The 23,830-nt window shown below is 39.7% G+C and overlaps 1 long non-coding RNA gene across 1 annotated transcript in view; it reads left to right on the top strand.

Moving 5' to 3' along the window:
- Positions 1–23,830, top strand: part of LOC132500277 (uncharacterized) — a 271,126-nt gene that overhangs the window by 96,037 nt on the left and 151,259 nt on the right. Inside the window, exon 3 of the long non-coding RNA XR_009534004.1 lies at positions 7,235–7,329. This is a non-coding gene — a long non-coding RNA (uncharacterized LOC132500277). The remainder of the gene's footprint in view (positions 1–7,234; positions 7,330–23,830) is intronic.

The following is a 23,830-nucleotide window of genomic DNA, read 5'->3' as shown; positions in this document are numbered from 1 at the left end:
ATTTACTCTCTTAGTGACTTTCAGATATACAGTACAATATTGTTAACTATAGTCACCTTGCTGTACATCACATCCCCAGAACTTACTTAAGGAAGTTACTAAGGAAGTTTGTACCTTTTGACCACCTTCACCCATTTTGCCCACCCCTTCTCTTATTGGCTTGTAGTTGTCTTCATGTGGTCTTACCTCTCTTCGTGTCCTAATTTCCTCTTATTATAAGGATACCTGTCACACTGAATTAGAGTCAGCCCTAGGGACCTCCTTTTAACCTAATTACCTCTTTAAAGGGCTTACCTCTATATCAACTCACACTCTGAGGTACTTGGGGTTAATATTTACACATACGAACTTTAGGAGGACAAAACTCAGCCCATAACTGAGTCCCACATCAGGATTATATTCTTGTCGTGATACTCTCAGTTCTATCAGATTTGAAAAAAAGGAAGGTAGTCAAAAGAATATTGGACTAGATATCATAGCTGCTGTGGTCTAGTCAGCATTTATATAAACTAGCTGAGTGACATTGAGAAAATCCTTTACTATTTTAGACCTCAGCTTCCTCTTCTCTAAAGTTCATTCCAGCATTAACATCGTATAGTGATTTAAATAATATCTATCCATCTGTCCCTCTTTCCATCCCAACATCCACTCATCTCATCATCTATCCATCCATCTACTCATTCAATCAACAAACATTTATTGAGTACCTATTGTGTTCCCAGCACCAAGCTAATGTCTGGGAATACAATGATGGATGAAACGCATTCTCTTCCCTCAAGGCTTTTGCTAGTCTAATGGGGGAGACAGACAAGTAAAAAGTACGTAGACTCTCTCTATTCCCTCTTCTATGTGACAGTCCTCCAAGTATTTGAGCAAGGTAACACTTTGCACTTTTTCTCTCCTGGCTTTTTATTTCTAGATTACATATAGTCTACTTTCTTTAAATACTCCTCATAGAACACAGTCTCCAGACTCTTAATTCTTTTAAATTAATGTTATGTGGTATTTTCTAGTTGCTTTTTAAAAAACTCAGAAATAAGTAAGAACTACATGAAGATACTTTAATGCCACTTGATTAGGAAGCAGATAATAATCAGACTTTACCCATGCTGGGGCCTCACACTGATTTAATCTAGATCAAGATGGGATGTTACAAATTACATTGGCGTCTCAGGATGCATTTCTCTCCCATGTTCTCCAGTTGTGTCTTTTAGTCACATTTATTGAGCTTCATTTCTTGTGGAGTGCTGTACTGGGCAAGGTTAGCATATACTTCTTTGTCAAACACAGAAGTCATAATATTGACATGAGACAATATTAAAAAAAAAACAATGAGATCTATTAATCATGCGCCAGGCACTTTGTGAACTTTATCTCTTTTAATCATTGTAACAACTCTATGAAATATCCACTATTTTATAATTGAGGGTACTGAGTTTTGGAGGTTAAATGACTTGTTTACAGTCACACAGCTGGTGGGAGGAGCCAGAATTTATCCCCAGATCTCACTGATTGTAGAGATTTGGCTCATAACCCCTAATCTTAAGTCCCTCTCTAAGAGCCCTCCATTCAATGAAAGGTCAGGGGACTGCATGGTGGGTTTTCTGGGCTGTTCAGATATTGAGTTCCCTTGTAAGGTTGATGTTAGCAGCAGATTTAGGCCAGGCCTCATGGGCATTCCACCCTGACAAAGACGTTATGGCTCTGTGCCTGGGCCTCAGCTTTTCCCTTTTGAAATCTTACTTTTACTATTTTGTCAGGGTGGTCAGGCTTTTCAGGGTAGGATCTCTAACAAAATACAAAAGAGAATGATTTATTAGCCACAGTGCCCATTTACCATGGGAAATAGAAAGAAGTTTTAAAATCAGGAGTATTTCTTTAACAAGTCACTCCCTTTCTGTGGGGATCAGCCACTCAGAAGGACAAATAATAATTCAGAAGGATGCTTGGTGAGTGAGCATAGGATTTACAGCAAAGAGATTAGGTTTTGCCCAAGGGGAGTCTCCTCAGGCTAATATAACTTAGAGTTAATCCTTCTCTCCCCTACCGTTATTTCTTCCTAAATTACTGGAATCCATCTCCTAGAATCACAACATGATTTTCTTTGGTCACTGTTAGACACGCTGACAGTCTAACCTCCCAATTCTCTTTAGGCAGTATTTCTCTTTTGGAAATATCTATTATCAAAAACATTGCTGTGGCATCCTTCATGTTATAACATGCTAAATTATTGTTTGCCTTTACTAATTTACACTGTAGGTTGTCTACTGCTTAATGAGGTTTGGGTTGGACCTTGTATTGGATGTAGGAGTTGAGTCATCCATTTCACAGTAGGCAGGGGCTTTGGGGCATTGACTTCACCTAGAAGGATGAGCCCTAATTAGGCTAAGCGACTCACAGTAAAGCCTTACTCCCAAGCCAGCACTGGTGTCTGTTTTAGGATGCTGGGCTTAAGCTGGCATGCCATTTCCTTAGCTAGAGGGATTGGTCAAACAATTTGTATATATTCCAATTTTGGCAAATGGACATGAAGTGAGATTTGGGGGAGGGGCACTTCTGGAAAAAAAAAACTTCTGCTTTTAAGAGGGATCCATAGAAAGAGTCAGGGTGTGAGGACAGAATGTTTGGAATTACTTTTCGGCCAATCTAAGGATGAAGCACCCATGGAGGAGGGAAGAACCTAGAGCAATGCAGGGGAATGGGGCTGGTGTCACTTTACTAAGTCAAGGCCAAAGCCCAGCTTACCTCTAGACATTCACTTACATGAGCAAATACATTCCTTCTTTGTGGGAACCAGTTTGATTTAGGTTTTCAGATACATGCAGCTAGAAGCATACTAATTGAATGATGAGTTTCTCAAATCCATTTCAAATTCACAAACCACCAGGAAAATTTCTGCAGATGGCCAAACTTATCCCTTATATGTCAGTTTTTGATACTCTCAGTTCGGAAGGTGAGATCTTTTAAACAGCCATTAGATTATGGGATCCAATTTACCTTTTGTGCAATTTTGTAGTTATTAATCCAACCATAGCTCATCAGCATAGCCATTTCTCTGAGCTCGAGGCAGGAAGTGTTCTGTAAGTATACCTATATATCAGTCAAATGCATCTTTCCTCAGCACCATCAGATTACCAGTTCCAAAAGTCTGTCCTAGACCTCACCCTGTCACTAAGATCTTCTTTGTTTAGCACTGGTCCACAGACATTGTCAGAGACTTTACCACCTCTGGATCCCCAGATGAATCAAATTTAGTGGCCTATTGTTCAGGATCCAACCAGAATCATATATGTTATCAAAGTGCTGGTTCCTGATGAAATTAAGAGCTAATGCTACAAAGTGAATCAATGTACTGTTTCCTTCATAGTAACAATAAAAATGTCTGCTGAACTAAACAATATACTTCATGACCTAATTAACTTACTTTCTGGAGCAAGTTCCTTATCTTGTTATGGATTAGTAATAAACAATTAACACTGTGACAGCTGGCCTGTAGACCCCACTTTGAATAGCAGTGAATATGGTTCTAAACAAACCATTCACTCATTTATTCATTCTTTTAATAAACATTTACTAAATGAATATGTGGAAGTAACCCAAGAATAATCTTGGGAGTTATCTAAGAAATCTTCTGCCTTATTCTTCAACCATATTCAACCAGATATCACGCCTTACTCTGCATTCCTGCTGCCATTGACTTGATTCAGGATTCCATTATTTTCTGAAACACTGCCATTTACTTGCTGCCAGTCTTGCCCTCTATAGGCCACAACATGCTCTTAAAATATATATCTGTGTGCTCAAGGTGCTTTGCTACTTCTCTGCTATGTTGGGTTCTTCGCAGAACACACTGTGAATGGATGTTAGTGCCTTGTATTGTAAATGTTCTTGGTTAATGAGACTTCCACCATGCTCTCCTGAGATAAATTATCTGCCACTTGTGTGCTTTCCTCTGTGGCCTCTCTTTATGCCATTTGTGTTTTGGAGGAAATTTTTGCCTCATAATGGTTGACAAATGATGTGCAAATGATAATGCTAGACCTGTGGCAAAGAGACAAAGAATGTCATGTTGGGTGTTATAATGCAAGTTATGTGGTAGTTCAGCTATCTTCAGGAAATGACTCAAGAAAGAGAGGCTATGACAGGGTGGGTAGACATTCTTTGAAATTAGGAAGTGCATCATAGCTATTATTGCAAGCTGAGAGAACTAACCAACAATTGTTTGATTGAGAGTGGAGAGAAACTATATTTAGAAGCATATAATGACTTCAGATGATTTGATGAGAAAGGAAGTGCAATGATCCTTGGGTCATTGGGGGGTTCTGGGACCTCTTCTCTCAAGGAAGCACGCTTTAAGGAACCTAAGTGCTAATTGCATTTTGGCCCAGTTTCCACCAATGTATCCCTGTGCCTAAAGGATTATTATTTTTTATTATAGATGCATATTAGTGATCTCTGTCCTTTAGTGTTTGAAGAGCTAAAATTTTATTTTATTATACTATTTTACATAAATATCACTAAAATACATCATATTCTTTTCTGCTTTATTTCTGTCAATGCTGTTAAACAGATTTAAAGTTTTTGTGATAATTTTTGGAGTCATCACTATGAACATTAATTATATTGTATTATTCTGTAATGTGTGATATCTTTGGTAGGCAATTAACATGTAGAACTGTTTTACCTCTGTATAAATCTCATATGTGAGAATAGTCTAGAACATTTTAGATAAACAAGAGAGATGAAGGGAGACTGGTTCTACCAGGTACTTTAATGCCCTATAAAGCTACTGTAATCAATACTGTCTTTATGGTATAGAAACAGAATATATAGTCCAGAAATTTAATCCAATATATATATGTAAGTATTTAGCATATAATGAATATGGAATTTAAAACTAGTTGAGAAAGAAAGATTATTAAGAAATGACAGTGGGCCAATAGTCCAATCACTATGACCGAAGAATTTTTTAGTCTCTACTTCACATGAATAATCCCAGATGGATTAAAGAAGTGCTAGAAAATGTAGTGGAAATGAATCTTTATATAATCTTGGGATGGGGAAGGGTTTTTGAAACAAGATACTAGAGCCTTAAAGATAAAGATTGCTAATTTATCTACATAAAAATTTAAAAACTTCCCAAACACATAAATTAAGAGAAGAATGGCGTCACATCCATTAAGATGGCTACCATTTAAAAAGAAAAAAAAAGCAGAAAATAACAAGTGTTGGTGAGGATGTGGAAAAGTTGGAACATTTGTACACTGTTGGTAGGAATGTAAAATGGTATAACTGCTATGACAAACAGTATAGCAGTTCCTCAAAAAATCAAAAATAAAACAACCATATGATTCAACAGTTCCACTTCTGGTACATATCCAAAAGAATTAAAAGCAAGAACATACTGAAGACGATATTTGTACACCCATATTCATAGCAGCATTATTCACAATAGCCAAGGGGTGGAAGCAATTCAAGTGTCCACTGACAGATGAATGGATAAACAAAATGTGGTACGTCCATACAATGGAATTTTATTTACTCTCAAAAAGGAAGGAAATTCTGACACGTGCTGCAACATGGATGAACATTGAGGACATTATGTATGTTAAGTGAAATAAGCCAGTCACAAAAGCACAAATACTGTATGATTCCACTTATATGAGATACCCAGTGTAGTCAAATTCGTAGAGACAGAATGTAGAACGGTGGTTACCAGAGGCTGGGTTAGGGGTGGGGGGAAATGGGGAGTTAGTGTTTAATGGGCACAGAGTTTCAGTTTTGTAAGAGGAAAAGAGTTCTGGGGATGGCTGGTGGTGACGGTTGCACAACAGTGTGAATGTACTTAATGTCACTGAACTGTACACTTAGACATGGTTAAGGTGGTAAATATTATGTTATGTGTATTTTATCACAATTTAAAAAGTAATAATAAGAAGAGGAATGGTGATACTTAATGATTAAGAGCATGCTCCAGAGTCAGACACACCAGGTTTATCCCTACTCTTCTTTCCTCTTATTATATCAATGACTTCAGGCAAATTTGTTAAACTCTTGGGGCCATACTTTTTTCATTGGATGGTTATTTTGAGTACTCAATGAATTAATTCCTGTAAAGTGTTATTTATAGTGCATGGAACATAATAACTACCCAATAACTGCTGTCTACTATTACGTTAAAAGTCAAATGATGAACATATACTACAGATTTATAGACTCGATGTGCAAAGAACTCTAACAAATCAATGAGAAAGTGATAAAACCCCAGAGTTTATGGACAAAGGACATGTTAGGCATTTCTGATTTCAAGAAATGAAGACATTTCCAGGCTAGTTTAAGTAATTAGGGACTTTTTGAAAAAGAAATTAAAGAGATAGAGTCTCAGAGAAATCCAAGAACAGGAAATTAGCACAAGATTAGAAATAAAAGGTAGTTCTAGGGATTTTGACAGTAGAACTTCCATTTATCTCCTCTTTAATCTGTGTCTCATTTCTTCTCTGATAAATCATTGGCTCACTCTTTTATTTTATCAGCATCATTGCTTACTCTTGCGCTGTGCTTCCTTATATCTTTGATTTCTTCACGACTTCGGTTTGCTCTTGGCCTCACAAACGCAGAGCATCTTTTCAGCTTCAGTTCCCATTGCTAACAGCCTGATTTTTCTCCATCTATCCAAATCCTATTAGAAATGGAATCTGACTGGAACTTTCCTTGCTTTTGTCAAGAATCTTACTGGACCTTTCTTTCTTTCTGATGCATCTTTTCATACTAGGTCATCTTGAAGCTCAGTGCTCAGCTGACTTTTGGCTGTATTTATATCACCTGACCAGCCTTAGTCCAATTAGCTGTGGTCTGGGTGGCAGATTCCCGTGTGGAACCAAACAAGATCATCCAGGGCTGCCTATACTCAAGGCGCCATTTTTATTTTCTAAATTTTCTTTTTATTAATCACTTTTGTAATGTCCAGATTTTGTTGAATTTTTCTAGTTGAAGATTGACTGACTCCTTCAGTTTTTATGTCTGCTTTTAATAGTTTATCCTTGTTTCTATCACCTTGTTTACAAGCTGCTAGTCTGTTATTCAACTTTCCATTTGTAAATCAAAACAGGACAGAGGTGCAGTGGGAGCGTAAGATAACCAAGTTGATAAGCTTAATTTACAGTGATTTGCAGAAGCGAATAAGAGGATGAACTCTGCTTTGAAAGCAATTTTTTTTTTTTTTTTTTTTTTTTAGTAAGCTCATGATGTTGGAGCAGAGGCTTTGTGGATTACTTCAGGTTTGTTCTGGGTTCTGAGAAGCTGAAGTGGCTAAAGTCTATCAGATTCAGGGTAAGTTTCTTATACATTTGAGCAGATGTGACACTTTTATCCACAGCATATCCTAGTCCTTTATGTACTTGTGTTACTTTTTTCTCCACAGTGCCTTTGCTATGAAATGTTCCCTTTTCAGTAAAAAAATAAGCCAAATTTTCTTTTTATCTTTTGGTTAAGGGAGGGGGTGCTCCTTTCAGGGAAAACAATTAAAAGTAATACAAAACTACAGTGTCAAAGTATGATGATCTTTTTATGCAAATACTACCTTGCAGTTTTTAACCATCTGTTCTTAATTGTGCTTGCATGAGATTATCCTCATATTCTAAGAGATGTACTGTGAATGCTTAGGTATGTGCCTAAGAGAGCCCAAGGAAGTAGGGATCAACATCATGTATGTTAAGAGAAATTAGTCAGAGAAAAAATTTTACCTTTGTTTGTGCATGAAAGATGGAACTAAATTGAAAAGAAGGAAATAAATTTTCTATTTCAGTGGTGGAAACAGTCAAAGGTAAACCATGGTGATTCTGTTTGGGGATCCCTGTATATGCATACCATGTAGTAAGACACAATTGCTTCCATAGCAATAAACTATTTCTATTTCTTCCTGTTTGTTATGAATTAAGCTTTGTTGTTCTCCTGGACCCCCAGAGATTTTAAAGGAAGATAATACAAAGATGGATAAAGCATAGCCTCTATTACATCTATACCTGGGGAAGTCAATATATTTTTAGTGTAAAAAAGTTGGTTGTAACTTGTTGATGAGGGCACTATGGCTTGCAAAGGAAGACTCCCTGAAAACTCACAGAATGAGTCTTGGAATCTTGGAGAGCTGGTATAAGGTGGGTAAGACGCTGGGGCAACAGTGAGTCGACAACATTTCTGGAGCACACATCAAGTGCAGAATACTGTAAAGGATGTAATACTAGTTCCAGTTTTGCATCATGTGACATGTAGTTTGACAGATTTATAAATTGATAGAGAAATGTCATTAGGACTGTTGGTTTGACTGCAGAGAAGCAGCATAAATGAACCTCTGTCCAAGAGGGAATATGTTCTGTTGCTTTTTCTCCCATTCTAACTCAGCAAAATCACATGAAAACCACAGAGCTGAAAAGGACCTTGAAATCCAATTTCTGCATTTTAGAAATTAAGAAATGGAGCCTTGGAGAGGTTGTCCGAGTTGCTCTAGGTAACCCAGCTAAAGAGTGGTCGATTCAGGATGGGAAACCAGATCTGCGGTCCAATTGTCATTTTAATATACTGCACAGAACATGCACCCTGTTGTGCTTGCGAAAATAGCAATTCATTTCACACGGTGTTACTAAAATAATTCTGTCAAAGTTTACTGTTTATTGAGATTTAGAATGATTATTTGTTTTATATCAGGCAGCCTTGATGCTTCTTCTCATACATAGACAGAGAACTTACGACTAGGTCTTCTTCCTGTGTATTCTGTAAGGTGACCAGGGGTCATTAATGGACGTATGGTGGGACTCCGTGTCAGTGTGAGAGGAGGAAATAGGGCTGTGTAATTGCCACACTGCAAGCTAACACATCTGGACTATGCTCCCACCTCTGGATTAACTAACTTTGTCTTCTGTCATCTGACCAAAGAAAGCTTCAGTTAAATAATCTCTAAGGTCCCCACGAGCCGAAATATCAGAATATTCTAGATCTAGGTAAAACCTAGAGAAAATTTAGTCTCTACTTATTACAAGGCTATTATGGGATAACGATGTGAAAAAGTCCAAGTCTGCTTTGTCACAGTTCACTAAACAATTGCCCAACTCTTCATTTCACACTGTGTTTTGGATTTTCTTACTCACCAAGCTGTCTAAATTGAACTTTCAAGTAGTAAGAAGTGAGTACATCTACCTTAATGTATGCATTATAACCACACCTCACTCTCCAGTCCACTAATGAAGTGCTGGAACTCACATGCTTGTCTGCCTTTGTATGGGTCATTTTCCCTTCCTACCATCCCTTTACCCCATCTTGGCCTTGGCCTAGCAAACTCCTCCTCACTTTTTAAGATCCAACTCAAATGTCACCTCCTCAAGAAGCCTCTCATAACCATCTCAACTGTCAGTCAAACCACATATCCATTGTTCACCTACTATGTGCAAAGCATTCATCAGTAGCTAAGGGTGGTCACAGCTCAAGCTCTCATAGCTTAGTAACAAAGACTGACATCAAGTAAATGATTACAAATAAATCATAAATACAGGAATGCCAAGTGATGTGAGGGAAAAGCACAGAGAGCTCTTGGGAGGTCTACTGGAGGGAACTAAACTCAGGCAGAATTAGTGGCTCTCTCCTCTGGGTTCCCAGAGTACTTTCTTGCCTGTCTCTACTGTACACTAATTACATTGCATTCTTACCGGTGTTACAGGTTAACAGATCTACTTCCTCTTCTAAACCTGTGTTGTCCAGTATGGTAGCCACTAGCCACATGCTACCTTTACATTTAAATTTAAGGTAATTAACATAAAATAAAAATTCAGTTCCTCAGTCACACTAGCCACATTTCAAGTGCTCAGTAGCCACTTGGTGTTAGTGGCTGCTGTATTGGGTGGTACAGATAGAGACTATTTCCATCGCCATGGAAAGTTCTGTCGAACAGTGCTGCTCTAGACCATGAATTCCTCAGTGTCAAATATTGTGTTTCATTCGTCTCTGTATCCCTACCTGTAACTGTTATTTATGTAGCAGGAGCTCAATACTGATTGATTCATTCATTCATTTACTTACTCAAAGAATATTTGTGTATGTGCCTATTATGTGTCAGGTACAGTTCTTTCACAGAGCTTACATTTTAGTGGGGTTGAGGGGAAATGGACAACCAACAAATCAGTGAGTAAATATGTAATATAAGAGATGGCGATGAGCACTATGGAGAAAAATAAAACAGGTTAAGTTATATAGGAGGCAGCAGGAGAAGGGGTGAGGGGTAGGTGTGTTGCTTTTTTATATGCGCTGGGCAGGAAAGGCCTCACTGAGGGAATGAGTCATGCAGAGGGAGCAACAAGCCCCGTGCCCCTGGGGCAGGCGTGTGTTTACCTAGTTCTAGGAACAGTGAGAAGGCTGGTGTTCCTGGAGCTGAGCGAGTGCCACAGAGAGTCACAGAAATGAGGACAGTGGGCAGCAGAGGCGGGAGCAGGGCCTTTGGCTTTTGCTCCCGAGTGACATGAGAAAAGATGGGAGTGGTTGATTGGAGAAGTGAAGGGGTTGGACTTAGGTCCTAAATGTGACCAGTCTGGTTGCTGCTTGAGAACAGACTGAAGGGAGCAAAGCTGGTGACTGGTTGGAGGCTCTCAGGCAAGAGAAAAAGTGGCCTGTTGGATGGTGATCATGAGGGCTGCGAGAAGTATACATTTTTTTTAAAAAATTGTGATTTATTTATTAAGTATCTTACTAACTTTATTTAGATGTAGTTGACATGTAACATTGTATAAGTTTAAGGTGTACAGTGTGTCAATTTGATACACTTTTACATTGCAAAATGATTACCACCATAGCATTAGCTAACACCTCCATCACATCATATAATTATCATGTCTTTTTTGTGGTGAGAACATTTATTTATTTACTTACTTTTATTCTTTTTCAAATTCTTTTCCCTGTTAGGTTGTTACAGAATGTAGAGCAGGCAGGGTATACTGAGGGATTATATAGGAAGTGTGAGGGAAACAGAGGAGGCAAGGATGACTCCAAATATTTTGGCCTAAAAGCAAGTAGAGGAATGGACTTTGGATCCACTGAAGTGAAGAAGCCTCTGGAAGTTGCAAAGTGGGTAGGAACATCAGGAATTTGGTTTTGGACATATTAAGTTGAAATATTGGTTGGTATGAGTTAGATATTTGATATCTGAGGTCCAGGGGAGAGGTCTGGCTAGAGGTATACATGATTGTTGACTCACTCACTAATCAAATGAGTGAATGAGACATTTTCTTAAAAGAGAAATTCTGAATGTGAAGCTGCAGGACTTAGTCCTAGGGAGCAGTTTACTTATGGACGAGACAAAAATCAGTGTGCAGGCCTTAGAATCTGAGCAGGCAAGGGATGTATAGTGCGACAAGTAAGATTTATTCATTCACTCTTAGGATTATTATTTGAAGAGGGATTTTAAGGCTTTAAATCCAAAATTTCCTCCTCTTCAGATGTAGGGGCAAGATGTGTTCACTTCCCATAGTTGTTATAGAAATTACTACAAAGTTAGTGGCTTACAACAACACAAATTTATTATCTTCCAGTTCTGGAGGTCAGAAGTCTGAAAGAGTCTCAGGCTAAAATGAGTCTCAGGTGTATGCAGGGCTCTGTTCCTTTCGAGAGGCTCCAGGGGAGAATTTGTCTTTCCCATATTATGTCACTCTGACTCTGACTCTCCTGCCCCCCTCTTTCACTTCTAAGAACGCTTGTAAGTACATTGAGCCCACCTGGATAATCCAGGCTGATCTCCCCATCTCAAGGTAGTTGGTTAGCAACCTTAATTCCAACTGGAACCTTAATGCCCCCTTGCCATGTAATATAACATATTCACAAATTCTGGGGCTTAGGATGTGGATACACTGGGGGAGGTGATGTCTTGAGTTTGTTCGTTCTTTTAGTGCCCAAAGATAAGTATACAACAATAAAAGTGATTGAGAGGATATCTAGAGTATAAACAAGACCTAATTAGACATCCTCTCAGTCATTTTTATTATTATATATTGATCTTTTGACACTAAAAGTCAAAAAAGGCTGAGAAAAGCTAAGCAAAAGAGGAACTTGAACAGGAGTTAACATTTACACCAAGTCGTTCACATGTTCTGCTTTCAGTTAACCTTAAGAATATTTATGGTATGTGTAAAAACAAACTCAGACCTAAGAATATTGTGCTGGAGGGCATATGTGTGTGAGTGTGTATATGTGTGTGTTTGTGTAATTATTCTGTATAAACATTTTTATTGGTTATAAATCTTATACGAAATCATATAAATTGAATACTGGAGTTTGTACTGTGCTTCTCTCAGGATTTATTTTTTGACTTTTATGTATACCTCAGATTTATGAGGGCCATATTTTCTGAACCCACAGTCTGTAAAATGCAAATGCCCTTATGGGTCATGGCATAGAACATATGAAGTTGAGATTATCCTGGGGTAACGACTATATGTAATTGGTCCAAAACTGTTGAATCTTTTTTTAAATAAATTTATTTTAGGCTGCATTTGTTGCTGTGCACGGGCTTTCTCTAGTTGCGGCAAGCAGGGGCTACTCTTCATTGCGGTGTGCATGCTTCTCATTGCAGTGGCTTCTCTTTCTGGTGGAGCATGAGCTCTAGGCACGCAGGCTTCAGTAGTTGTGGCACATGGGCTTAGTAGTTGTGGCTCGTGGGCTCAGTAGTTATGGCTCGTGGGCTCAGTAGTTGTGGCTCGAGGGCTCTAGAACGCAGGCTCAGTAGTTGTGGCACATGGGCTTAGTTGCTCCGTGGCATGTGGGATCTTCCTGGACCAGGGCTCTAATCCGTGTCCCCTGCATTGGCAGGCGGATTCTTAACCACTGCACCATGAGGGAAACCCAAACTGTTGAATCTTACTCTGAAAGGTCTTCCCCAGCTATTCTCACCAATGTTCTCACGACTGCCTTTTCAACCCAGGCCAGGACCACTATACCAGCTTCCTAATTGGCCTTCCTCAGGTGAATCTGGAAGCAGAGAGTGCAGTGGTTAAGAGAGGGTTCTGGAATCAAATTATCTGGGTCTAGTCTTATTTTGACTATTTACTAGATGGATGGCTGTAGACAATTACCTCATCTCAGTAAACCTCAGCTTCTATCCTGTACAGTGGGGATGGTACTGATCTCATAGAGCTGTCATGAGGTTCATACTAAATTAAGGAGTAAACAAACTTGACTAAGACAGCTAGTTATCAAATTATTGATTATCAGATCCAAATCTACCTCTTGTTGCCTCCTAGTTCTTGCATCTTTTCTTTTCGTCCTAAGACTCAGCTATCAGTATTTGGGAGACCCAGTGGAGTTCACCTGCTGGCATTCCAATGGGCAGTTTTCTACATGCCACCTCTGACTTGCCCATACCCCAGCAGGCAGCTTCCAGCAGACCATCCCTGGCCTATAGTACCCCAGCAAATGTTGCTGGTACCTCATGGACAGTTTCCTGTGAAACAGCTCTGGCCTACAGCACCCCAGAAAACTTTGCCACCCAGTAGGCTCAAATCACACCCTCTCTAAGGCTGAGGTCTGAACCTCAGGCTTAATGGGATGGGAGTTGGAGTGGTGTAAGGGTCCTTTTCCAAACTTGTTTCTTCCTTAGTCACCCACCCTCAACCTAGAGATAATAGCTGTTCTCTATATTTACTATTTTTGTGTTCTTTAGTGTTCTTTTATCCCATTGTGTTATTAACCACCTCTACTAATTAATAATTTTTATATTAAATTGTCCTAACTCAAATTACTGATACGGTTTTTGTCTTCTGAGTGGACCCTGACTGATATATTAGCAGAAACCATAAGCAGAAAAATAAACTTTTGAGATACATGAGATACATAAATAATCTGAAAGTGACTATAAAATAATTATGTGTGAAATGAACAAACTATGAAATGAAGTAATAAAAGCCATAAATATTAGGACTTTATGAAAAAGAATATAATATACAGACTGAAAAAGAATTTAATAAAATGTTTAGAAATATCAAAAAGTAGTCATTAGTTAAGACTTAAGTGAGTGGATCTAATATTTGGTTAGATTCTGATTAAGAGAAAATTGATGGACTTCCGGGTAAGATGGCGGAAGAGTAAGACGCGGAGATCACCTTCCTCCCCACAGATACACCAGAAATACAGCTACACGTGGAACAACTCCTACAGAACACCTACTGAACGCTGGCAGAAGACCCCAGACCTCCCAAAAGGCAAGAAACCCCCCACATACCTGGGTAGGGCAAAGCGGAGAGATCCCCACACAGAGGATCGGTGCCGAGCGGCACTCACCAGCCCGAGAGGCTTGTCTGCTCGCCCGCCGGGGCGCGCAGCGCTGGAAGCTGACGCTCGGGCTTCGGTCAGAGCGCAGGGAGAGGACTGGGGCTGGCGGCGAGAACTCAGCCTGAAGGAGGCTAATGTGCCACAGCTAGCCGGGAGGGAGTCTGGGAAAACTCTGGAGCTGCCGAAGAGGCAAAAGACTTTTTCTTCCCTCTTGGTTTCCTGGTGCGCGAGGAGAGGGGATTAAGAGCGCTGCTTAAAGGGGCTCCACAGACGGGCGCGAGTCGCGACTAAAAGCGCGGAGCCCAGTGATGGGCGTGGGACGCTGGGGCTGCTGCTGCCGCCGCCAAGAAGCCTGTGTGTGAGCGCAGGTCACTGCCCACACTGCCCTTCCGGGAGCCTGTGCAGCCCGCCACTGCCGGGGTCCCGGGATCCATGGGCGGCTTCCCTGAGAGAACGCACGGCGCGCCTTGGGCTGGTACAACGTCACGCCGACCTCTGCCGCTGCAGGCTCGCCCCGCACTCTGTGCCCCTCCCTCCCGCCCGGCCTGAGTGAGCCAGAGTCCCCGAAGAGGCTGCTCCTTTAACCCTGTCCTGTCTGAGCGAAGAACAGACGCCCTCCGGCGACCTACACGCAGAGGCGGGGCTAAATCCAAAGCTGAGACCCAGGAGCTGTGAGAACAAAGAAGAGAAAGGGAAACCTCTCCCAGCAGCCTCAGAAGCAGCGGATTAAAGCTCCACAATCAACTTGATGTACCCTGCATCTGTGGAATACAGGAATAGACAACACATCATCCCAAATTGAGGAGCCCGGAGTCAGTGCTGTGCCTCTGAGGTGGGAGAGCCAACTTCAGGACACTGGTCCACAAGAGACCTCCCAGCTCCACATAATATCAAACGGCAAAAATCTTCCAGAGATCTCCATCTCAACACCAGCACCCAGCTTCACTCAACGACCAGCAAGCTACAGTGCTGGACACCCTAAGCCAAACAACTAGCAAGACAGGAACACAACGCCACCCATTAGCAGAGAGGTGGCCTAAAATCATAAAAAGTCCGCAGACACCCCAAAACACACCACCAGACGTGGACCTGCCCACCAGAAAGACAAGATCCAGCCTCATCCACCAGAACACAGGCACTAGTCCCCTCCACCAGGAAGCCTACACAACCCACTAAACCAACCTTAGCCACTGGGGACAGACACCAAAAACAACGGGAACTACGAACCTGCAGCCTGCAAAAAGGAGACCCCAAACACAGTAACATAAGCAAAATGAGAAGACAGAAAAACACACAGCAGGAGAAGGAGCAAGATAAAAACCCACCAGATCTAACAAATGAAGAGGTAATAGGCAGTCTACCTGAAAAAGAATTCAGAATAATGATGGTAAAGATGATCCAAGATTCTATTTCCCAGATCCAAAATCTTGGAAATAGAATAGACAAAATGCAAGAAACAGTTAACAAGGACCTAGAAGAACTAAAGATGAATCAAGCATCGATTAAAAACACAATACATGAAATAAAAAATACTCTAGATGGGATCAATAGCAGAATAACTGAGGCAGAAGAACGGATAAGTGAGGTGGAAGATAAAATAGTGGAAATAACTGCTGCAGAGCAAAATAAAGAAAAAAGAATGAAAAGAACAGAGGACAGTCTCAGAGACCTCTGGGACAACATTAAACGCACCAACATTCGAATTATAGGGGTTCCAGAAGAAGAAGAGAAAAAGAAAGGGACTGAGAAAATATTTGAAGAGATTATAGTTGAAAACTTCCCTAATCTGGGAAAGAAAATAGTTAATCAAGTCCAGGAGGCACAGAGGGTCCCATACAGAATAAATCCAAGGAGAAATACGCCAAGACACATATTAATTAAACTGTCAAAAATTAAACACAAAGAAATCATATTAAAAGCAGCAAGGCTGGGCCTCCCTGGTGGCGCAAGTGGTTGAGAGTCCGCCTGCCGATGCAGGGGATACGGGTTCGTGCGCCGGTCTGGGAGGATCCCATATGCCGCGGAGCGGCTGGGCCCGTGAGCCATGGCGGCTGAGCCTGCGCGTCCGGAGCCTGTGCTCCGCAACGGGGGAGGCCACAACAGTGAGAGGCCCGCATACCGCAAAAAACAACAACAACAACAAAAAAAAGCAGCAAGGCAAAAACAACAAATAACACACAAGGGAATCCCCATCAGGATAACAGCTGATCTCTCAGCAGAAACTCTACAAGGCAGAAGGGAGTGGCAGGACATAATTAAAGTGATGAAGGAGAAAAACCTGCAACCAAGATTACTCTACCCAGCAAGGATCTCATTCAGATTTGATGGAGAAATTAAAACCTTTACAGACAAGCAAAAGCTGAGAGAGTTCAGCACCACCAAACCAGCTTTACAACAAATGCTAAAGGAACTTCTCTAGGTAAGAAACACAACAGAAGGAAAAGACCTACAATAACGAACCCAAAACAATTAAGAAAATGGGAACAGGAACATACATATCGATAATTACCTTAAATGTAAATGGACTAAATGCTCCCACCAAAAGATACAGATTGGCTGAATGGATACAAAAACAAGACCCATATATATGCTGTCTACAAGAGACCCACTTCAGACCTAGAGACACATACAGACTGAAAGTAAGGGGATGGAAAAAGATATTCCATGCAAATGGAAACCAAAAGAAAGCTGGAGTAGCAATTCTCATATCAGACAAAATAGACTTTAAAATAAAGACTACTAGAAGAGACAAAGAAGGACACTACATAATGATCAAGGGATCGATCCAAGAAGAAGATATAACAATTGTAACTATTTATGCACCAAACATAGGAGCACCTCAATACATAAGGCAAATACTAACAGCCATAAAAGGAGAAATCGACAGTAACACAATCATAGTAGGGGACTTTAACACCCCACTTTCACCAATGGACAGGTCATCCAAAATGAAAATAAATAAGGAAACACAAGCTTTAAATGATACATTAAACAAGATGGACTTAATTGATATTTATAGGACATTCCATCCAAAAACAACAGAATACACATTTTTCTCAAGTGCTCATGGAACATTCTCCAGGATAGATCATATCTTGGGTCACAAATCAAGCCTTGGTAAATTTAAGAAAATTGAAATTGTATCAAGTATCTTTTCCGACCACAATGCTATGAGACTAGATATCAATTACAGGAAAAGAGCTGTAAAACATACAAACACATGGAGGCTAAACAATACACTACTTAATAACGAAGTGATCACTGAAGAAATCAAAGAGGAAATTAAAAAATACCTAGAAACAAATGACAATGGAGACACGATGACCCAAAACCTATGGGATGCAGCAAAAGCAGTTCTAAGAGGGAAGTTTATGGCAATACAATCCCACCTTAAGAAACAGGAAACATCTCGAATAAACAACCTAACCTTGCACCTAAAGCAATTAGAGAAAGAAGAACAAAAACATCCCAAAGTTAGCAGAAGGAAAGAAATCATAAAAATCAGATCAGAAATAAATGAAAAAGAAATGAAGGAGACGATAGCAAAGATCAATAAAACTAAAAGCTGGTTCTTTGAGAAGATAAACAAAATTGATAAACCATTAGCCAGACTCATCAAGAAAAAAAGGGAGGGGCTTCCCTGGTGGTGCAGTGGTTGAGAGTCTGCCTGCTAATGCAGGGGACACGGGTTCGAGCCTTGGTCTGGGAAGATCCCACATGCCACGGAGCAGCTGGGCCCGTGAGCCACAACTACTGAGCCTGCGCGTCTGGAGCCTGTGCTCTGCAGCAAGAGGCCGCCATAGTGAGAGGCCTGCGCACCGCGATGAAGAGTGGCCCCCGCTTGCCACAACTAGAGAAAGCCCTCGCACAGAAACGAAGATGCAACACAGCAAAAATAAATAAATTAAATTAATAAAAACTCCTACCCCCAACATCTAAAAAAAAAAAAAAGAGCCCATGGGTTCATCTAAAAAAAATAAATAAATAAAATAAAAGAAAAAAAGGGAGAAGACTCAAATCAATAGAATTAGAAATGAAAAAGGAGAAGTAACAACTGACACTGCAGAAATACAAAAGATCATGAGAGATTACTATAAGCAACTCTATGCCAATAAAATGGACAACCTGGAAGAAATGGACAAATTCTTAGAAATGCACAACCTGCCAAGACTGAATCAGGAAGAAATAGAAAATATAAACAGACCAATCACAAGCACTGAAATTGAAACTGTGATAAAAAATCTTCCAACAAACAAAAGCCCAGGACCAGATGGCTTCACAGGCGAATTCTATCAAGCATTTAGAGAAGAGCTAACACCTATCCTTCTCAAACTCTTCCAAAATATAGGAGAGGGAGGAACACTCCCAAACTCATTCTACGAGGCCACCATCACCTTGATACCAAAACCAGACAAGGATGTCACAAAGAAAGAAAACTACAGGCCAATATCACTGATGAACATAGATGCAAAAATCCTCAACAAAATACTAGCAAACAGAATCCAACAGCACATTAAAAGGATCATACACCATGATCAAGTGGGGTTTATTCCAGGAATGCAAGGATTCTTCAATATACGCAAATCAATCAACGTGATACACCATATTAACAAACTGAAGGAGAAAAACCATATGATCATCTCAATAGATGCAGAGAAAGCTTTTGACAAAATTCAACACCCATTTATGATAAAAACCCTGCAGAAAGTAGGCATAGAGGGAACTTTCCTCAACATAATAAAGGCCATATATGACAAACCCACAGCCAGCATCGTCCTCAATGGTGAAAAATTGAAACCATTTCCACTAAGATCAGGAACAAGACAAGGTTGCCCACTCTCACCACTCTTATTCAACCTAGTTTTGGAAGTTTTAGCCACAGCAATCAGAGAAGAAAAGGAAATAAAAGGAATCCAAATGGGAAAAGAAGAAGTAAAGCTGTCACTGTTTGCAGATGACATGATACTATACATAGAGAATCCTAAAGATGCTACCAGAAAACTACTAGAGTTAATCAATGAATTTGGTAAAGTTGCAGGATACAAAATTAATGCACAGAAATCTCTGGCATTCCTATATACTAATGATGAAAAATCTGAAAGTGAAATCAAGGAAACACTCCCATTTACCATTGCAACAAAAAGAATAAAATATCTAGGAATAAACCTACCTAAGGAGACAAAAGACCTGTATGCAGAAAATTATAAGACACTGATGAAAGAAATTAAAGATGATACAAATAGATGGAGAGATGTACCATGTTCTTGGATTGGAAGAATCAACATTGTGAAAATGACTCTACTACCCAAAGCAATCTACAGATTCAATGCAATACCTATCAAACTACCACTGGCATTTTTCACAGAACTAGAACAAAAAATTTCACAATTTGTATGGAAACACAAAAGACCCCGAATAGCCAAAGCAATCTTGAGAACGAAAAACGGAGCTGGAGGAATCAGGCTCCCTGACTTCAGACTATACTACAAAGCTACAGTAATCAAGACAGTATGGTACTGACACAAAAACAGAAAGATAGATCAATGGAACAGGATAGAAAGCCCAGAGTTAAACCCACGGACATATGGTCACCTTATCTTTGATAAAGGAGGCAGGAATGTACAGTGGAGAAAGGACAGTCTCTTCAATAAGTGGTGCTGGGAAAACTGGATAGGGACATGTAAAAGTATGAGATTAGATCACTCCCTAACACCATACACAAAAATAAGCTCAAAATGGATTAAAGACCTAAATTTAAGGCCAGACACTATCAAACTCTTAGAGGAAAACATAGGCAGAACACTCTATGACATAAATCACAGCAAGATCCTTTTTGACCCACCTCCTAGAGAAATGGAAATAAAGACAAAAATAAACACATGGGACCTAATGAAACTTAAAAGCTTTTGCACAGCAAAGGAAACCATAAACAAGACGAAAAGGCAACCCTCAGAATGGGAGAAAATATTTGCAAATGAAGCAACTGACAAAGGATTAATCTCCAAAATTTATAAGCAGCTCATGCAGCTCAATAACAAAAAAACAAACAGGGCCTCCCTGGTGGCGCAAGTGGTTGAGAGTCCGCCTGCCGATGCAGGGGATACGGGTTCGTGCCCTGGTCTGGGAGGATCCCATATGCCGCGGAGCGGCTGGGCCCGTGAGCCATGGCCGCTGAGCCTGCGCGTCCGGAGCCTGCGCGTCCGGAGCCTGTGCTCCGCAACGGGGGAGGCCACAACAGTGAGAGGCCCGCATACCGCCAAAAAAAAAAAAAAAAAAAAAAAAAAAAAAAACAAACAACCCAATCCAAAAATGGGCAGAAGACCTAAATAGACATTTCTCCACAGAAGATATACAGACTGCCAACAAACACATGAAAGGATGCTCAACATCTTTACTCATTAGAGAAATGCAAATCAAAACTACAATGAGATATCATCTCACACCAGTCAGAATGGCCATCATCAAGAAATCTAGAAACAATAAATGCTGGAGAGGGTGTGGAAAAAAGGGAGCACTCTTGCACTGCTGGTGGGAATGTGAATTGGTACAGCCACTATGGAGAACGGTATGGAGGTTCCTTAAAAAACTACAAATAGAACTACCATATGACCCAGCAATCTCACTACTGGGTATATACCCTGAGAAAACCATAATTCAAAAAGAGACATGTACCAAAATGTTCATAGCAGCCCTATTTACAATAGCCCGGAGATGGAAACAACCTAAGTGTCCATCATCGGATGAATGGATAAAGAAGATGTGGCACATATATACAATGGAATATTACTCAGTTATAAAAAGAAATGAAATTGAGCTATTTGTAATGAGGTGGATAGACCTAGAGTCTGTCATACAGAGTGAAGTAAGTCAGAAAGAGAAAGACAAATACTGTATGCTAACACATATATATGGAATTTAAGAAAAAAAATGTCATGAAGAACATAGGGGTAAGACAGGAATAAAGACACAGACCTACTAGAGAATGGACTTGAGGATATGGGGAGGGGGAAGGGTAAGCTGTGACAAAGTGAAAGAGCGGCATGGACATATATACACTACCAAACGTAAGGTAGATAGCTAGTGGGAAGCAGCCGCATAGCACAGGAAGATCAGCTCGGTGCTTTGTGACCGCCTGGAGGGGTGGGATAGGGAGGGTGGGAGGGAGACGCAAAAGGGAGGGGATATGGAAACATATGTATATGTATAACTGATTAAATTTGTTATAAAGCAAAAAATTTAAAAAAAAAAGAAAAGGTAAAAAAAAAAAAAGAAAATTGATGACTTTAAGGATAGCCTTGAGGAAATGGACCAGGATGTAGTGAGGAAATTAGAAATAAAAAATTAAAAAGAAAGGAAGTACAATAGAATACAATAGAATGGGTGCAATTGGATTTGATGATCCAACATACATCTAACAGTAATCCTCTTTTTTTCTCTCTCTGTATCATTTATATCTACATCTATATCTATATATCTATGTTATAGCTATAAATATATAGATTTTATATATTTCAAGAAAGATAAAATAGAATGAGGAAAGAGACAGTATTTGAATAGAGATTGAGAACTCTTCAGAACTGAATAAATACCAGTTAGGTTTATTCTAGGATTACAGAGATGATTTAACTTTATAAAATCTAATGTAATTTACCATGTTAATATATCAACAGAGAAAAAATTTGCCCATCTCATGTTAACAAATCTTAGAAAACTATGAATAAAAGGGAACTTTCTTTAAAGAAAGGATTTCTGCCTAAAACTTAATGTGAACCTCACATTTAATGATGAAACAAATGAAACATTCTCTTAAAGTCAAGAATAATTTAGGATGTCTGCTATCACCACTTCTATTTAGCAGTGTAGTGGATGTCCTAGGCAGTTCACCATGGCATGGGGAATGGAAAAATAAGAAACCACTGTCACAGGGCATTCCCTGGCAGTCCAGTGGTTAGGACTCCGTGCTTTCACTGCTGAGGGTCCACATTCAAGCCCTGGTTGGGGAACTAAGATCCCACAATCTGCGTGGCACAGCTTAAAAAAAAAAAAAGAAAAAAGAAACCACTGTCACAGATGGTATGATTTTACACATATAAAATTCAAGTCCAAGGGACATCCCTGGTTGCGCAGTGGTTAAGAATCTGCCTGCCAATTGAGGGAACGGGTTTGAGCCCTGGTCCGGGAAGATCCCACATGCTGCAGAGGAACTAAGCCCGTGCGCCACAACTACTGAGCCTGCACTCTAGAACCTGAGAGCTACAACTACTGAGCCCACACGCTGCAACTACTGAAGCCTTCTCACCTAGAGCCCATGCTCTGCAACAAGAGAAGCCACTGCAATGAGAAGCCCATGCACCCAAGGAAGAGTAGCCCATGCACCCAACGAAGAGTAGACCCCGCTCATGGCAACTAGAGAAAGCCCGCGCGCAGCAAGGAAGACCCAATGCAGCCAAAAATAAATAAATAAAAAATTTAAAAAGTTCAAATTCAAGAGAATCTACTTGCAAATTAGTAGAAGTAACCAGACAGTTCATCAAGGTTGTTGTCTACAAAAACTGCATACAAAAGTTAATAGTACTTGTTTACCTCAGATACAATTGGTTTAAAAATAGAATTTTTAAAATAGCCTATTTTTCTAGCCACAAAACTATAAAATACATAAGATTAAATTTAACATAGTAATTACAGGACTTTTATAGAAACATAAAATATTATCAAAACTACATAAGGAGATCTAAATAAATGGAGAATATACCAGGTTTTCTTGACAGGGAGTCTCAGTATTTTAAAATTTTGATTCTCTCCCAAATAACCTACAAAATCAAAGGTAATTCAATCTAAATCCTAAATTTTCTCAGAAATTGACAAGCTGTTTCAAACATTAAATGGATGATGAATAAAGGGCCAAGAATAACTAAAGAAAAATGTTTGAAGAAGATTAAAGAGAAGGAAACTTACTCTATCATTTATCAAGAGTTGTTGTAAAGGGATAGTAATTAAAATGTGTTGTATTGGCAGAAGGATGCACATGTATATCAACGTAACAGAATGGGGAGCCTAGAAACAGCCCTGTGTGTATATGAGAAATTAACATACGAGAGCAAGGTTCAAGTCAGTGGTGAAAGATAAAATAATAGATTATTATGAGAAAATTGAGTAATCATATTGGAAAAATAAATTTGTGAGCCTACCTTACACCATACCAAAAATAAATCCTACATGGATTAAAAATGTAAAGATAAATTGAAAAATGTAAAACAAAATTAAGAAAAGTAAGTTTATCATGTTGGAAGTCAGGATAAAAAGCTTTTACACAAGATTCAAGAAGCACAAAACTTATGTGGAGAAAAGGGGACCCTGGTGCACTGTTGGTGGGAAGGTAAATTGGTGCAGCCACTATGGAAAATAATATGGTGAGTCCACCCCCCAAAATTAAAAATAGGACTACCATATCCAGCAATTCCACTCCTAGGTATTTATCAGAAGAAAATTAAAACACTAATTTGAAAAGATAAATGCACCTCTAGGTTCATTG

Source organism: Mesoplodon densirostris, chromosome 12 (genome assembly GCF_025265405.1).
Source record: "Mesoplodon densirostris isolate mMesDen1 chromosome 12, mMesDen1 primary haplotype, whole genome shotgun sequence".
Lineage (NCBI taxonomy): Eukaryota > Metazoa > Chordata > Mammalia > Artiodactyla > Ziphiidae > Mesoplodon > Mesoplodon densirostris.
The sequence above is the reverse complement of the archived record's forward strand: the minus strand, read 5'-3'. Positions and strand labels throughout refer to the sequence as shown.